Source organism: Vulpes lagopus, chromosome X (assembly GCF_018345385.1).
Source record: "Vulpes lagopus strain Blue_001 chromosome X, ASM1834538v1, whole genome shotgun sequence".
Taxonomy (NCBI): Eukaryota; Metazoa; Chordata; class Mammalia; order Carnivora; family Canidae; genus Vulpes; species Vulpes lagopus.
In genome coordinates this window covers 23,431,042-23,449,766 of record NC_054848.1, presented here as the reverse complement: position 1 = coordinate 23,449,766, position 18,725 = coordinate 23,431,042, and the positions used below count along the sequence as shown (strand labels likewise).

Here is an 18,725-nt window from a genome sequence, read left to right as displayed (position 1 = left end):
CCCCTCAAGGGCTGCTGGTCTTCAGAGGCTCCTAGTAATGCTTGAGGGGAGCTTTTCTTTTCTTAGATTTTATGTATCTATTCACGAGAGAGGCATAGACAGAGGGAGAAGCAGGCTCCCTGTGGGGAGCCTGATGCAGGACTCGATCCCAAGACCCTGGAGTCACTACCTGAGCCAAATGCAGATGCTCAACCACTGAGCCACTCAGGTGCCACCCTGGAGGAGAGCTTTTCTAAGAGATAGGGCCCAGCCCAACGTGGGAGCCAACCTGCCTGCAGAAGTGAGTCAGGTGGTGGCCATCTTCTTGATGAGTTTCACCTCCTCATCCTGGAAGTGGCTCTCAAGGGAGTCACAAAGATGGGGATCTGCCCTGGCACAGCCCAGGGCGTACAGATCTAAAAGGTCCTGGTTCAGGTTATTCTGCAGGACCAGGGTAGTTTCCATGACACCCACAGTTTTACTATACTCCTCCTGGGAAGGCTTCTGCATGTCCTGGAAGAGGGTGCTGCTGCAGCGCTGGTTTTGCATTTTCAAGAGATGCTCAGCGCCCTGAGGCTTCTCCTCAGCCAACTCCCAGAAGAAGTGGCTTATGCCCTCCAGAGCCACATTGTCCCGGTGGAAATAGAAGCCCAAGAGAGGTAGGTGTAGGGAGGCCCACAGGTGCATGTTGCCTAGGTGGTTTAAGGGCAGCCTTCACCTCGGTGCAATAGTATTGACCACTGTGGGAGCTCATGGTTGATCAATGTTAAGGTGCTAAGCTCAGAATAGGGGGTTGGCTGGTCCTGGAGGCAGAGAATGGCTGAGAAGATGGCTTTGAAGGTTGCAACTGGAAAAAGGGCTGGAGGGGTGGTCAGAGGCTGGTAAAAGGGTCATGCCTGGGTCTGTTCATCCAAACATCGCTGAAGCAAGAGACAGATCCATGAGGCGGCGGGGCACAGTGCCTATGCCTTCTACTTTTGATTAACATTTGTGCTGTTTTCTGTTGGAGCCTGTTACGGTGCTTCTGTGAGTGTGTGTGTATGTATGTGTATTGTTTTTTCAAATTTTCATTTAAATTCCAGTTAACATAGTGTCATAATAGTTTCAGGTGTGTGATTTAGTGATCCACCACTTAAATATAACACGCAGTGCTCGTCACAAGTGCCCTCATTAACACCTGTCTTTCATTTAGCACTTCCCCCCCACCCATGGATATGTATTTTTGCTGTGAATTAGGGTCTTGCATAAGTTTTGGATATTTGTCATCATGTCCTAAAATCTCTCTTCTCCAGTATCTCTCTGCTCTTGTTCTGGGACACCAGTTCAATTTAAGTTAGGCCTTGTCATTGTAACTCTGTGTCTTCCATATTTTCCATCCATTTTGTCTATTTTTGGATGAATTATCAATAATTTTTCTAGTAACTAATTCTATCTTCAGTTGTATCTACTGTTAAAACTATATATTGAATTTTTATTTCATTATGTTTACAATTTTTGTAATATCTACTTAGTTCTTCTCTAAACTTAGTCCATCACTTTTTAGAACCCTCTCTTTCCCATCCATATTTTCCAGCTTGGATTTCATTTCCCCTACAGATATGGAGCTCCAATTAATTTTACTAGCTGTTTATTAATTCAGATTATTCTCACTTATGTCATATTTTTCTATGTGTTTATGATTTAGACATTGATTTTTTTAAGAAGCCATTTGTCACTCATGCCTCTAAAGATTACAATACAAAAACAAGAGTGAATTTTATCAAAATAGAGCATATTTATTGACTATATCCACAAAAATAAATTTCTATGAACACTCTTTTATACAAATACATTTTACTTGTTCATTTTGGGGAGATCACTTGCTATAACCACACTCCTTACCACAGAATAGTCTTTTTTTTAAATTTTATTTATTTATGATAGTCACAGAGAGAGAGAGAGAGAGAGATAGAGGCAGAGACATAGGCAGAGGGAGAAGCAGGCTCCATGCACTGGGAGCCCGACATGGGATTCGATCCCGGGTCTCCAGGATCGCGCCCTGGGCCAAAGGCAGGCGCTAAACCGCTGCGCCACCCAAGGATCCCCCACAGAATAGTCTTATAAATGTTTCTTCTTGTACAATCTTTCTGATCAAATAATCTTTTTAATTACAGTAAACTTTAGTTTTTTAGGATAGTTTTAGATTCATAGCAAACATGAGCAGAAAGTACAGAGAATCCCCATATACCCTCTATCCCCACAGGTGCACATCCTCCCCCATATCATCTCATTTGTTAGAATAGATGAACCTATGTTAATAGCATTATCACCTCAGTGTCTACATCAGTATTTGGCCTTAGTATTGTACGGTCTCTTTTAACAAATACATAATGACATCATCCACTGTCCTACAGAATGCTTTCATTGCCATAAAAACCCTCTGTAAACATCCATGTGTAGGTTTTCACATGGACATGTTTTTTTTTAAGACTTTATTAGAGAGAGAGAGAGAGAGAGAGAAATCACGAGCAGGGCGAGTGGCAGAGGGAGAAGGAGCCTCTCCAATGTGGGCAGCCCGTTTCAGGGTTTATCCTAGGACCCCAAGGTCATGACCTGAGCCAAAGGCAGCCATTTTAACTGAACCACTCAGGTGCCCTGACATAAGTTTTTAATTAATGTGAGCAAATACCAAGGAGCATACTGATCACATGTTAAGAGTATGTTTAATTTTATAAGAAACTGCTTGGGGCGCCTAGGTGGCTATATTGGTTAATGATCTGCCTTCTGCTTGGGTCATGATCTCAGGGTTCTGGGATTGAGCCCTGCATGAGGCACCCTGCTCTGCTCAGCGCCTGCTTCTCCCTCTGCTCCTCCCCTTGCTCATACACTAGCTCTCACTCTCTCACTCTCACTCTCAGAAAGAAAAAGAAAAAAAAAACTGCAAAACTATCTTTCAAAGAGTCTGTATAATTTTGCCTTCTCACAAGCACTGGATGAGAATCCTGTTGATCCACATCCTCACCAGAATCTGGTGTTGTCAGTGATCTGGATTTTGGCCATTCTAATAAGCGCATAGTGGTCTGATGTTTTAAGTTACATTTCCCTTGTAACATATGATGTGGAGCATCTATTTGTATGTTTATTTGCCATCTGTATATTTTCTTCAGTGAGGTGTCTGTTAAGGCCTCTGGCCTATTTTTAAATTGATTCTTTTTTTAAGATTTTATTTATTCATGAGAAACAGAGGGAGACAGAGACATAGGCAGAGGGAGAAGCAGGCTCCCTGCTGGGAGCCCGATACCAGACTCGATCCCAGGACCCCCGAATCACAACCTGAGCCGAAGGCAGACACTGAACCTCTGAGCCATCCAGGCGCCCAATTTGATTCTTTTCTTAGTGTTGAGTTTTAAAAGTTCTTTGTATATTTTGGATAAAAGTCATTTATCAGATGTGTCTTTCGCAAATACTTTCCCAGTCTGGATTATCTTCTCATTCTCTTGATGTTGTCTTTTGCAGAGCAGAACTTTTTAATTTTAATGAAGCCCAGTTTATTCATTCTTTCCTTCATGGATCATGCCTTTGGTGATAGATCTGAGAAGTCCTCACCATACTCAATGTTGTCTGGTTTTCTGCTATGTTTTCTTTTAGAAGTTTTGCGTTTTACATTTAGGTATGTGATACATTTTGAGTTAATTTTGCAAATGTCTAAGGTCTGTGTTTAGATTTTTTCCCTGCATGTGGATATCCAGCATCATTTTGATGTATTTGCTTACAGTTACAAAGAATCCCTGCCTTCTTCTCTGGGATTATAGAGAATAGACTACTCCTTCTTCAGTTTACTGATTTTCATTTGGCAATAATTTGTTATTTCAATTTATTTGTTAATATGCCTCCGATGCAATTCTTTCTTCTAATGCTATGTTCTATGAGTTTTTAATTCTTCAGATTCATTTTTATAGATTTCAATTTAGACTATGGCCGTGACCTTATTTTGTTCTTTCATGTGGGATGAATTCCTCAGCCTTGGCACTTTGTCTAAGTCTCTGTCTTCCTTTCTGTGTTAAAAGAGTCTATTATGTTTCCTGCTCCTGAGAGTAATGGCTTCATGAAGAGGTCATGTATTGTCCAGGGCCTGGTGCTTCAGGGAGTGTCTCCCATGTGTGCTGTGTCTGCTCTGCTGCTGTGTTCTGACCACTCTGTCCTTCAGACCAATCATCTGCAGAGACTCTCCTTGCCCACAGTGGGCAGCTTTGGTCCCTGGCCAGAATGTGGTGAATTGTAACTAGGTGTGCTCTGGTCTGCTGGTTAAATGAGACCTGATACCACTTTTGCTAGAACTGAAGCCCTGAAGAACTCTCTGGTTGGGAGACGTGGTCTGGGCAGTGGCTTCCTTTGGTCCTGTGAGGAAGGGGCCCTCTCTGCTGGGACTGAGGCCAGCTTGATGGAGATGGTTGGTCACAGCAGAGCACTGGGGTGTGGGCCCTGCTGTAAGCAGGTTAGGCAGCTAGGGTTTGTGCTGTGCTGCTTCCTGCAGGTGACTCTGTGCTTATGCTCAGAGGTGTGGGAGGGAAATGGCACCAGCCAGCTCCTTTGTCTCCAGAGAGCAGTCTCCATGCCCACGGCTCTCAGGGAAGCACTCTGAGAAGAGCGAATAATCCCTGCCTCCCCCATGTGTCCCACACATTTTTCAGATCCCGTTTCCACACTGTCTGCCTCCAGGTCACCTGTCTGCCTTCTCTCCAGGAGCAGTGCAGTGCCCTTGGGGCTCTGTTCCAGCCAAGCCTGCTGACTGAAATCTCCAGGCTTCAGGGACCTGGTGTAGGCTTGGGGCCTAAGCTGGTCTTATGGGGGAGGGTCTGCTGTGCCAGGACTGAGGCGAGCTTGGCCTGAAAGGGCAGTGGTGCCAGGGCGTGGAGGTGTGGGGCTTGGTATCAGCAGGCTGGGCAGCCGGTGTCAGGGCTTGGGGGCTTTCCGCAGGTGGCTCTGTGTTTCTGGTGAGGGTGGAAAGGGAAGTGGTGCCAGCCAGCTCCTTTGTTCCCATGGAGGCGGCTCCCTAAACTCTGCCTCTTAGGAGGGTGCTTCAGGAAGAGCAAATCATCTACCCGCTGTGTGCCCTGGGCTTTCTTCAGATCACTGCTTCCACAACCGTCTGCCCCTGTGTTGTTGGCCTGCCTTCTCCTTGGGAGCAGGGCAGCACCCTCTGGGCTCTATGCCAGCCGAGCCCACTGTTCTTTAAAACTCTAATCTTCAGGCCCCTGGTAGCAAGAACTCAGGAAGATCAGCCCCTCTCCTTTTCCTAGCTGATGGCTTTGGGGAAATGTTCTCCTCGTGGCTCCCTTTTGGGCTTCTCTCTCCCTTTGTCTTGCTCACCCTCACCCTTCTCTGTGATCAGGGCTCCCTCTCTCCCCTCTGCAGCATCTATGATCCATTTCTTTCCCAAAGCACATCTCTGCACTTTCTGCCTTCTCTTCTGTGGCTTCTTCTCTCCCTATAGTTCAAGGGACAAGCCCAAGGCCCTGCTGCTGTGCAGCCATCTTAGCTCCCCTCTTACTCTTGATTTTCTTCACTTACTTGATGTTTAATTTATTCTTCCTTTCTAGTTTCCTAAAGAGAAGCTTAGATGATTGATTTTTCAATCCTTATTCTGATCCAACTTATGCAGTCAGTGCTATATGTTTCCCTCTAATCACTGCTTTCACTGCATCCCACAAGTTCTATGAAGTTGTTTGTCCTTTTCCTTTTGTTTGAACTATTTAAAATTTCTTTTTTAAAAATATTATTTATTCATGAGACACACACACACAGAGAGAGAGAGAGAGAGAAAGAGAGAGAGAGAGGCAGAGACACAGGCAGGGGGAGAAGCAGGCTCCATGCAGGGAGCCCGAGGTGGGACTCAATCCTGGGTCTCCAGGATCACACCCTGAGCCAAAGGCGGTGCTAAACTGCTGAGCCACCTGGGCTGCCCTATTTTAAAATTTCTTTTGAGATGTCTTCTTTGGCCCATATGTTATTTAGAAATGTGTTGTTTAATCTCCAAATACGTTGGATTTTGCAGCTACCTTTCTGCTGCTGACTTCTAGTTTAATTCTCTTGTGGTATGTGGATCGAGAATGTGTGACTTACATTCTTTCACATTTGTTGTGTTTTTCGTCCCAGAATGTTGTTTGTTTTGGTAAATGTTCCGTGTCAGCTTTATTTATTTATTTTTAAAGATTTTATTTATTCATGAGAGACACACACACACAGAGGCGGAGTCCCTCTACCCTCCATAGAGAGGGTAGAGGGAGAAGCAGGCATCCCACAGGGAGCCTGATGCTAGCTAGACTTGATCCCAGGACCCCAGGATCACTACCTGAGCTGAAGGCAGACACTAACCCACCGAGCCACCCAGGTGCCCCTCCTGGAGCACATCAGCTTTAGAAGAAGTTGTATTCTGTTGTTGGATTAAGTAATCTGTAAATATCATATCCAGTTGATTGATTGTGTTACTGAGTTCATCTGTATCTTACAGGCTTTGTCCTGCTAGACCCACCCATTTCTGATAGGTGTGGATGTTGAAATGTCCAGCTACAATTTGGATTTATCTGTTAATTCTTGCAGTTATGTCAGTTATTGCTTCATGTATTTTGATGCACTGTTGTTAATTGCAGACATTTTGAGATTGTTATATATTATTAGAGAACTGATTCCATCATTATGTAATGTCCCTCATTATGGGTGAGAATTCTTGCTCTGAAGTATGTTATGTCTGAAATTAATAGATCTACTCTGCTTTCCTTTAAATAATGTATGATACATTTTTTCTCCATCCATTTATTTTACAGTATATGTATCTTTATATTTAAAGTGGGTTTCTAATATACAACAGAAAATCTTGGTTTTTGATCCTGTGTGACAGTGTGTCTTGATTGGTGCATTTAGACCATTGACATTGAAAGTAATTACTGATATGATTGGAGTAGTATCTATTTATTACTGTTTTCTATCTGTTACCCTTGTTCTTTGTTCCTAGTTTTTTTTTTTATTTTATTTATTCACAAGAGACAGATAGAGGCAGAGACATAGGCAGAGGTAGAAGCTGGCTCCCTGTGGTGAGCCTGATGCGGGACTTGATCCCAGGACTCCAGGACCACTAGCTGAGCCAAAGGTAGGTGCTCAACTACTGAGCCACCCAGGCATCCCTGTTGCTAGTTTTGCCTTCCACTCTTCTTCTGTCTTCTTTGGTTTTAATTGGGCATATTATATAAGTCCCCTTTATTTACTCTCTTACCATAGCATATCAATTATACTTTTTTGTTTTTGCTTTTCAAAGTTGTTATTAGAGAATTTGCAGTATACATTTATAACTAGTCCACTTTGAAGTAACAATAAACAGCTTCAGGATAGTGTGAGTGCCTTACCGTAACAAAATGATCCTAATTTTCCCCTCCTGTCCCTTGTAACATTGTTGTCATTCATTTTGCTTATGCATAAATGTTTTACACATATACATATGAGTGGAATGTCAGAGTCCCACATTAGGAAAGTTCTGAACTTTGTCTTTTCCTGTTGCCCTATGATGTTACCTAACTGCAGTTTCGTTTTTCAAATGTTTATTCCAGATCAGAAAATATTATCAAGTCAAAAGTAGCTTTGAGAGCTCAGTTAATTCTTGTGGGTTTTCACTTCTCTATTTTCTTCATTACCATATTGTCTCTTCAATGTTTTTGAGAAGCTATTTAAAAACTTTTCTTTCTTCCTTATTTTTTGTATATTTTTTATTGAAGTTCGATTGCCAACATATAACACCCAGTGCTCATCCCGTCAAGTGTCCCCCTTCAATGCCCATCACCCAGACACGCCATCCCCCTGCCCACCTCCCCTTCTACTACCCTTTGTTCATTTTCCAGAGCTAGGAATCTCATGTTCTGTCTCCCTCTCTGATATTTCCCACTCATTTTCTCTCCTTGCCCCTTTATTCCCTTTGCCTATTTTTTATATTCCCCAAATGAATGAGAACATATAATGTTTGTCCTTCTCCGACTTCACTCAGCATAATACCCTCCAGTTCTATCCACGTTGAAGCAAATGGTGGGTATTTGTCATTTCTAATGGCTGAGTAATATTCCATTGTATGCATAGACCACAGCTTCTTTATCCATTCATCCTTTGATGGACACCGAGGCTCCTTCCACAGTTTGGCTATTGTGGACATTGCTGCTATAAACATTGGGGTGCAGGTGTCCTGGCATTTCACTGCATCTATATCTTTGGGGTAAATCCCCAGCAGTGTAATTGCTGGGTTGGAGGGTAGCTCTATTTTTAACTCTTTAAGGAACCTCCAAACGGTTTTCCAGAGTGGCTGTACCAGTTCACATTCCCACCAACAGTGCAAGAGGGTTCCCCTTTCTCCACATCCTCTCCAACATTTGTTTCCTGTCTTGTTAATTTTCCCCATTCTCATTGGTGTGAGGTGGTATCTCATTGTGGTTTTGATTTGTATTCCCCTGATGGCCAATGATGTGGAGCATTTTCTCGTGTGCTTGTTGGCCATGTCTATGTCTTCTTTGGTGAAATTTCTGTTCATGTCTTTATTCCACTTCATGATTGGATAGTTTGTTAATTGGGTGTTGAGTTTAATCAGTTCTTTATAGATCTTGGATACTAGCCTTTTATCTGATAGGTCATATGCAATTATCTTCTCCCATTCTGTAGGTTGTCTTTTAGGATTGTTGACTGTTTCTTTAGCTGCGCAGAAGCCTTTTATCTTGATGAAATCCCAATGATTCATTTTTGCTTTTGTTTCCCTTGCCTTCATAGATGTGTCTTGCAAGAAGTTGCTGTGGCCAAGTTCAAAAAGGGTGTTGCCTGTGTTCTCCTCTAGGATTTTGATAGATTCTTGTCTCACATTTATATCTTTCATCCATTTTTGAGTTTATCTTTGTGTATGGTGCAAGAGAATGGTCTAGTTTCATTCTTCTGCATGTGATTGTCCAATTTTCCCAGCACCATTTATTGAAGAGACTGTCCTTTCTCCAGTGGATAGTTTTTCCTGCTTTGTTGAATATTAGTTGACCATAGAGTTGAGGGTCCATTTCTGGATTCTCTATTCTGTTCCATTGATCTACGTGCCTGTTTTTGTGCCAGTAGCACAGTCTCGATGATCACAGCTTTATAGTACAACCTGAAACCCAGCATTGTGATGTCCCAAAAGTTTTTTTCTAAGGGAGAATTGGTGTCTGTTATCTAACTTTCGTTTTCAAGTAGTGAAAATCTAAACAGCGTTGGTTTTGAGGTTACATTTTCAATGATCATTTCTTTGCAATAGACAATTTTATGGTCTGACCTCACCACAGATTTGTGAGGCACTGTCATGGGTCAGGTTTCAGAGGCTGGCTTCGTTATCTCTTCATGATTTACAAGGAATTAGAATATATCCTATTAATCATCTTTTCAAGTTAAGGCATAAAAGTACTGGTCCTGAAAGGGAATCTAAGGGAAAGGGAGAGAGATTTTTCATAGGACATTAGAACCTAAATTTTCAAACCCCTTATATCTACTTGGATATGGGTGGTAGAGATTTAAGTGATTTTTCTGGAATCAACGTGGTTGCACCAGAGAACATAATCTTACAAGAAGATCTCTTCTCTTCTGCATGGAATAGGACATGCTCTTGTGATTTTTGTTCCCGAAATTTAGAGAAAGAAAACTAACCTGGAACTCTCTCAGTTAAATGGAGTCTTTATTTTGAGCTCTGGATTTTTTGAGTTAGGACAAGATACATAGGTGGGTCACTTTTTTATTTGATAGTAATTAATCCTATTCATGTGGTTTTGCAACAAAGAGCATCTTTTATTTTAACTCTCATCCTTGATGCCCAGAAATTTCAAGAATGTTAGAAAATACCACAGGAAATTATTTAAATTGAACTCAGAAGATGTTCAGTGACCTATATAATAAGCAATCAGAAATAAACAGGATTTTAATTTCTTCTAAATGTTCAAGCATGTAATTTTTAAATGCCGTTTTAAAATCTTAGCTATTTGATAGCAATTGAGTTCTAATTGCTCAAAAGTATGTTCCAACACAGTTATTAAAGAAATCGGTGATTGCCTGAGGTAGATAGATATAATTTAAATCTATACAAATTAGTTATCATTGATCCGGCTGACACTCAGTACATTTTTATTCTAATTCTTCTTGTTTATTAGCCAAAGGCAGTTTGCATAAATTTATAATCATGACTCATGATGTGCACCAATTGCTTTTTAAAACAAATGACACTGATTAATATTGTCTAGGAATCATTTCTGTTTTACATTTGTATATGCGAACATACTGGTATTTTTAAGGCAAAAATAATAGTTTGACAGTTGATCTTTATAAAGAAGTTGCTTAAAATCTGAACTTTGTGTTTAGTACAGCATATGATGATTTTTAAACAAGTGTTCCTATCAGTTGACATAATTGAATTTTTTGGTGTTCAGTTTGAATTTCTTTGTTCAGGAAGGTGACTTTCTGTTTGTAATTCATTTGTCATACACTCATCAGAAGTGCATCTTGAAAAGTAGTTAAAGCAACTTTTTCAATTGATGATAACTGAGGAGGTGATGAAACATGATTTCTGGATGTTGCATACAAAAAAATTTTCTGACTTTTTTCCTGAATCCAGTATAAAACACTTCAATATTGATTCATCTCTGAAACTTTCAAAGCAAACGTAAGTCCCTCTTTCCATCTGGGGTAAGAGTTCTTAACACAAGGACTACTGGGTATAGAATAAAGAATAAAACATGGCTTTGGAGTTTGAGAGAGTAGATTCATATTCCAGCTTGTTTTTGACAGTTGGATCAATTAGACTTGTTTTCTTAATATGTAGTCTGGGATATCACTTGTTTCTGTTTCACAGGGATGTGGTACAGATTGAGATAAGATATAATGGCCAAACTTTTTTTTCTGATTGGAAAAACAGCGTATGAACTAGTAATTATAGTTAAATAAGTAAAGAGAAGTATTGAAAACACTGTACTGGAGGAATAATGGTTAGGAGAGTGGTCAGTTTTTATACAGGGATAATTACTACTTTTTATTTTACAGTGGTAATAACATGAAGTCTGCAAATTTTTAAGTGTTCAATACAGTGTTTTTGATTAGAGTCACTATGTTGTACAGTAGATAACTAGAGCTTATTCATCTTTCTGACACTGAAATTTTATATCCATTAATTACAACCTCCCCATTTCCCCCTTCTGCAGCCACTGAGAACCACCATTCTGTTCTTTGTGAATTTGACTATTTTCAATACCTCGTATAAGTGAAATCATGCAGCATTTGTCCTTCTATAATTTAATTCACTTAGCATAATGCCCTCAAGGTTCATTCATGTTGTAATATGTGTTAGAATTTCTTCCTTGTTAAACCCAAATAATATTTCATTGTATGTATATACCACACTTTAAAAAAAACCTATTCATCTATTTCTATAAGTTGGCTATTATGAATAGTACGGCAATGAAAATGGGAGTGCTAATATCTTGTTGAGATCCTGACTTCATTTATTTTGGTATCTATCCAAAATAGATACTCTGAAGTGGGATTGCTGGATTATATGTAATTAATTTTCAAGAAGTTTGAAAGTGAATGAGGTGAGAAATGATGATTTATTTGGTAGACCTTGGTTATTTCTGATAATTACAAGTTCAGTATAACTGTGCTCTGATTTGAATTTTATCTAAAATACTTGGTTTGCATGTAGGAGTCAGGATTGTTCAGGTTTGATGTTAATTTGATGGAATTTTCACTTGTTCTAGCACTTTTCCTCTGTACATTCAAGATAATGTGCAAATATTACCTACACAAAACTAACTTTTCTGCCTGGTGCAAGCCTTAAGGACTTTCTAAGCCTTAAGTTTGCCAAGGGCTTTTAGTCAGTTTTTTTTTCTTTGTAAAAAGATTAACTAGAAATTAGACATAAGAAAAATTAAATGCATTTGTTGAACCTAAATTCCATTTCTCCAACCACAAATGTCATCATGATCATCTAAGAATCCACATAATCTAAGAGTTTCATGTTGCTTCCTTTCACCATCAGTTTTTAATAACTTTCTGGCACATAATATTTAAACTTTGCTAACAGCTAAAAGAGTTTTAAAGATACACATAGAGAGAGAAGGTTGGGCATGAATGTTTGAAATAAAAGGTGATAGGGTGACACGTAAAGAAATTTAGAGAATGCCATCTAAGAACAGAATTGGAGTAGAAGTAATACAAATTAGTTATAATAGATCAGATCGACCCTCAAAACACTTTAATTTTAATCCTGCTTGTTTATTAGCCGAAGGCAGTTTCCATACAATTATAATCATGACTCATGATGTATAATTGCTTTTTAAAAATGACATTGATTGGGGCATCTGAGTGGCTCAGTTGGTTAAGCATCTGCCTTCAGCTCAGGTCATGATCCCAGGATCCTGAGATCCAGCCCCGCATCTGGCTCCCTGCTCAGTGGGAAGCCTGCTTCTCCTTCTGCCCCTCTCCACCGCTCATTCTCTCTCTTGCAAAAAGTAAAATCTTTAAAAAAAATAAAAATGACATTGATTAATATTGATTTTAAAATGTTTCCTTTTCTACAATGTATTCATTAGCATTTAAAAAGATAAAACAGTATTTTGACCATTATTTTTTATAAATTACTTCAAAAACTGAACTTTTACATTTTACTGTAGTGCTTAATACATGCATTATTACAAGTAGTACAGAGGCCAGGGTCTGTCAGTAAGGTAGTTAAGGTTATAACATAATTGAAAGAACATATCTTGTAAATAATAACCAGTTCAATGACCAGTGGCAACTTGATTGTTTCAAGGTAAGTTTCAACCATTTTGGTGTCTTTCTTTTTTTTATATATATAGTATTTGTGTAATGGATTTAATACTGTGGATTGTGATGTTGAGGAAAGGAGGTAATGTGTGCAAAAATGAAAGGAGGCAGATAAAGCCCAGGTAACATCACCATGACTACACTGAGGACACAAGAGGAAGATAGTGTAGGCTTTGCAGAGACAAGCATTTCAACCTCCACAATCTCCCACCTGAACTGCTTCAATTGCCTCTCTTCTACTTTTGTCAAGATGCTTTCATTCTTTACTGAATGTAAACCAGATTCCATCTCTTCTGCTTAAATTTCCATTGTGCTTACACTTAAGCCAAACTCTTCTCATTTCCAAAATCCTAAACTATCTGCTTCTACCTATCCCTTTGATCTCATCCTCACTTTTCTCTCTTGCTCACTGCACTTTAGCAAACCTGGCCTCTTCTTTTGCTCCTACAAAATACTGGGCTCATTACCCCCTTTTGGCTTTTGCATTAATGTACACTCTGTTTGGGACCCTTTTCCCTGGTTGCACATTTGTTTCTTCTCATTTAGAGCTATCATGTTCTTAAAGGGGCTTTTCATGACCACCTCTTCTGAAATAGCTACCCAGTAACTATGAAGTCTCCCTATTTAATTATATGGACAGCAAATATGGCGAGTGGATAGCTGCTCATTTCTGTTTATTGATCATTTGATTTTTCTTTGTTCACTAAAATGTAAGCTCCATGATAAGAGGGATTTTTTTTTATATCTTGTTTACCACTGTGACTCAGAACCTAAAATAGTATTTGGCACATAGGAGATACTCAATATATATTTACTAAATGAATGAATTAATATTGGATGGATTAAAATAGCTCTTTAAAGATTAATCACCTGGATCAGCCAAATTTAGAAAGTAAGTGTATTAAGCCCAAAAGGTTACTGCAATAATGCTAGTATAAGGTGATTAGAATCTGGAACACTGGTTCTTAATCCTTTAATAAACTAATGAATTCATAATGAATTTTATGAATTCACATAGGTATATACAAAATTATGTATACTTTCTGTGAATTCACAGATTCTCTATCACTTCCCCATAACTCTATGGACCCTTGAATAAAGACCACCAGTCTACATACTCTACTTCATGTAGTGGGTGCATAAGGTAAAAGAAAAATTAGAAAGACATTTTAAGAAAAATTAGCATTCCAATTTTCAGATTACTAACAAAGGACACTGGAAAGAATGATGTCATTAAGATACCAAATTGACAAATGTAGGTGATGTTAAGACAACTATTTTGGGTTCTGTGACCCATTGGCAATTAGAATTAGAGAGCTGTAATTTTGGTAGAAGCCACAACGTTAAATACAGGTTTAGGTAGTAGGAAAATAATTAACGGAATCCTGACCTTTTTGCTTTTCAAAGGAGTTGGTAGAGAAATGTACATTTAGGGGATGAGAAAAGAAAGAAACACAATTGAAAGAGTAAGATGGAATTAGGACAATATATTACCACAAAAATGACAAACTTAAACACTGAGTGTTTACATTCATGTATAGAGTGAACTGAGAGAGCTGGCTTCATGGACTACTGGATCTGAAGGCAATGTCCCAGAAAGGGCTAAAAAGCAAAAGTATTTGGAATGCTGGAGGGGCAAGATGGTTCCATAAAGTTTGTGGATAATCAAGGGAAAGTGAAAACTGAAGATCTTCTGAGGGGCCCATTCAAAGCAGAGTAGAGTGAACTCATTGGACAAGTAAAATCCAACAAGAGTCAGGCATAGAGAAAGAAAGACAACTGGCCCAGGTAACGGAAATACTGATAGGGGCGTAATTCTAGTCACCTTTATACTTTGAGCCTCTTTTATCCTTTTGGAGATACTGGCCTTAACATATGAAAGAAGGCAGATACCAAAATGCTATTCAAATATTGAATATAAGAATCAGGAGTTTGGAAGCTCCCTAACACTGAGTACAGAAAGAAGGGCACTTCAAACTGGGAAAACAGGATGGCCTTCAATAAAGTAGGTTTAGAGCAGTATCAGATGGAAAAAGTATGTGTGTTCCTGCGGGTTCTTTATACTGCTGTTGCTGTGTAACAAATGAGGTAAGAGTCTTCTATAAATGGTAGACTATGTAATTAAAATTAATCTTTTAACTAAAACATAACATACAGGGCAAAAATATTGAACATACCTTTTTGAAGGCCAAAAATATCTGAATGAAGTGAAGCACAGAGACCAAAAGGCATGAATTTTTGGTGTCTTTATTCCCCTTTGGATAGCAACAAACAATTAGAAAACCTTTTTAATTAGAAAATAAACTTTTAATAGTATGTTTTGAAAGATGATATCCAAATTTTGGTCAATAAACATATAGCCTGGGATTCAAACTCCTTCATTCATCAATGAAATGCAAACTTAAACATAATATACTGCTGTTGGATTAGCTAATATTAAAATTACAGTATAAAATCATAGCAAAATGCCAGAAAAAAACAATTCTCATATTTTGTCCTTTGTCATTTCAGAAAATATTTTAGTTTTATTACCCAGCAGTTCTACTCTAGAAATATACCTAACAAAAATGCACACACATGCTTCCCAGTACACATAAACGTGGATGTTCATATACATTATTCATTATATTGGTAGGGTGAAACAACAGAAACATTCCTCAGTAGTAGAATGGATAAAAACCTAAAGTTTTGCATGTTTATTTAGTGGAATGCTACAAAATAATGAAAAGGAGAATCATAGACACATGCAGCAACACAGATGAAACACAAATACAATGTTGAATGAAAGAAGGCAGATAACAAAATAGGTGACATGTAATTATCTGGATATAAACTTTGAAGCAAGGGAAAATCTAGGGATGTTCTTTTTATAAAATGTAAAGAAAAATAAGAATATAATTCTTAGGAAAATCAGAAGAGTAGTCACCTATGAGCAAGATAGAGGGACACGTGGCCCAAGAGGGGGCATCTGGGTCAGGGTAATGCTCTAAATTTGGCCTGAGCATGGTTTCATGGGCACTTGCTTTGTGATATATAATTGAGCTGTAGGTTTTTGTGCAGTTTTTTATATGTGCGTTATATTTATAAGTTTTTTTTAAAAAAGGGAAGCCAGATGAAAATGTGTCATCACGTGTAAGAAAAAAATGAAGAAAAGTTATCTTGAGGGACCTTATATTTAGTGAAAGCTTAATATATTTCCAGAACTAGCAAACAGAGCTTGAGAACAAGCAGAAGCTATAGATACTAGAATGTCTCTATTTTACAGGTGAGAAAGTGAGATTTAACAGGTTTTAACATACGCTCAATGTGATATAACTAGGTAGAACTAAGAATCAGATCTGCTGACTAGGAATATGGATATTTTTTTACTGCCTTCTGATATTTCTTGCTAAATTTCACCATTGAACTGTGAATTTACTTGAGTATTATAAAAACTTTAAAGATATAAACTTTCCCATCCTTGAAAGAATATTTGTACCTCAAATCCATTTCCTGTTATAAATAAATTTATTTTTATAAGATTTTATTTTTTATTTATTCATGAGAGACAGAGGCAGAGACACAGGCAGAGGGAGAAGTAGGCGGCTCCCCACAGGGAGCCTGGTGTGGGACTTGATCCCAGAACCCCAGGATCATGCCCTGAGCTGAAAGCAGACACTCAACCGCTGAGCCAACCAGGTGTCCCTAAGTTGATATTTTAAAAAGAATTTTAAAGATATACTTTTGGGGTTATTTTTCTTTGGAACTTTTTTCCATTAGAAGTTAATGCCCATTGGGGTGCCTGAGTGGCTCAGTCAATTAAGCATCCAACTTGATTTCTGCTGAGGTCATGACCTCAAGGTCCTGAGATTGAGCCCCAGGTTGGCTCTGCCCTGGGCATGGAACCTGCTTAGGATTTGCTCCCTCTCCCTTTGCACCCCTCTACCCCACTGTGTTCTCTCTTTCTCTCAAAAAAAGTTAATGCACATCATGAAATAACCTTCACCTGGTAAATCTCTTCAGAATTAATGGGTGCAAACTGTCAAATGAAGCACATGTGTTAAATATGGGCTTTTATTTATTTTTTAAAGATTTATTTAAGAGAGTGAGCAAGCAGAGGGAGAGGGAAGCAGACTCCCTACTGAGCAGGGAACCCAACACACAGGACCCTGAGATCATGACCTGAGCCAAAATCAAATCTGACACTTAACTAACTGAGCCACCCAGGCATACTTACATAGGATTTTAATTAAATAAGTGGATAAGTTAATATTTCTGTTTGCATGAAAAGATAAGATTTTATATCTAACATGCATGAAATGTATTACTTTGTGCACTAATTAGCAGTGATTTATTATAAAATATAATGGGCATGCATTTGTACATGGCATTGATGTTATAATTGAAAAAATATTTTCTACAGTACACATCGAAAGGCATATGAGTTAGACATGGTTTTTATCATTGTTCACATGTGAAACCAGAGAAGAATGAAGCTATGAATGTCTAATTCATTCAAAAATATTCAGTGTCCAGTAATGCAAGTTTAAAAGAATTGTATTAGCAGTGTTTACAAACTAACAATGTGATATTTGCATTCTAGAAATAAAGGTCCTGTTATATTGCCAGCTTGTGATTTAATCCTGGTTCTCTGTGTGAATCTTTGTTTCTTATTAATCCAAAGTCATCTTTATTGTATGTATTCATCTGTTAAATAATAATCAATTAGTGACAAAAGCCAAAGCCATGGGTGGGGAAAGAAATACACATCTAGGAGTGGTATTAATACTTTTGGTTTAAGGACTGTTTTCATCTGCCAAGTTTTGATTGTTCTGAATACTTGGATGTATTGCTGCCTTTCATCATGCCAGAAAATGTGGAATTCTTCATTTCTTTGTTTTCCTTGGCTTTCACAACAACCCTTGAGATTCATTGTCAATCTGACTGGCATCTTCCATATATTATGGCACCTAGAATTAAGCATAATGCTTTCAGAATAATATGTTTATTCAGTTTAGAATTTCACCTAATTCTAAAAGGAGATCTCATAATTACATTGTTCAATAGTTTGTCACAATGCTTGGAGGAATACCTTAGCAAATTAAAGGGAAGACTAAAATATTTCATTATTTAATGACACATTTTCTACTAATTCTTCCTTATTATGAAATAAGAGAAATTTTTTCTTGTGAGATTTGTGATCAAAACCAGATCAACAGATATTGAACTTTGGCTCATGCAAGGAACTGTGGGAAATATAGAGAAGTAGAAGATACATCGCTTGCCTTAAAAAGATTTGTAATTCAGTTAGAAATGGAGAAACATTAAATAATATGACACAGTATTTAATAACTCATGTTTATTATAACAAAGTTATAAAAGCATCATATTTCAGTATTGGTATTAAATGTTTATACCTGAATTTCATAATGCATTCCAAATTATAAATACAAATAGAAATAAGAAGTAAGCCAAATTTCATGTTTTCTTAGTACATCCATTGAACTGTCAGTTACTAAAATTCTACTTAGTCTATTAGTACAGTGAGATATAGAAACTATCATTTTATAATTTTTGTCTCATCTGAGGGCTTTTCAGACTTAAAGATTGTTTTCATTAAAAGGGAAAAATATTTCATATATTCTCATACTTATAAATACATGTGAAATGTTTCAAAAGGCAGCCTATTGAATTGGAAAGAACTTCTTATTAACATGTATTTTTAATTAAAATTTGATAAAGAAGTCATCTATTTTTAAGAGGTAAAAAATGAATGATATTTTTATTATGGTATATTCAGTTTGTAATAATATCCTCAATTTCATGCTTGTATAAACAGGAGATATTCAAATTATACCATTAATTTTAAAACATAAATATTTCTACTAGAATATTTATAAATCCATATTAAATTTATTTCCATAAGTATT

At 38.0% G+C, this 18,725-nt stretch overlaps 1 pseudogene; it reads right to left on the bottom strand.

The window, feature by feature from the left end:
- Positions 1–285: 285 nt before the first annotated feature.
- Positions 286–733, bottom strand: LOC121483408 (annotated as a pseudogene).
- Positions 734–18,725: the final 17,992 nt, after the last annotated feature.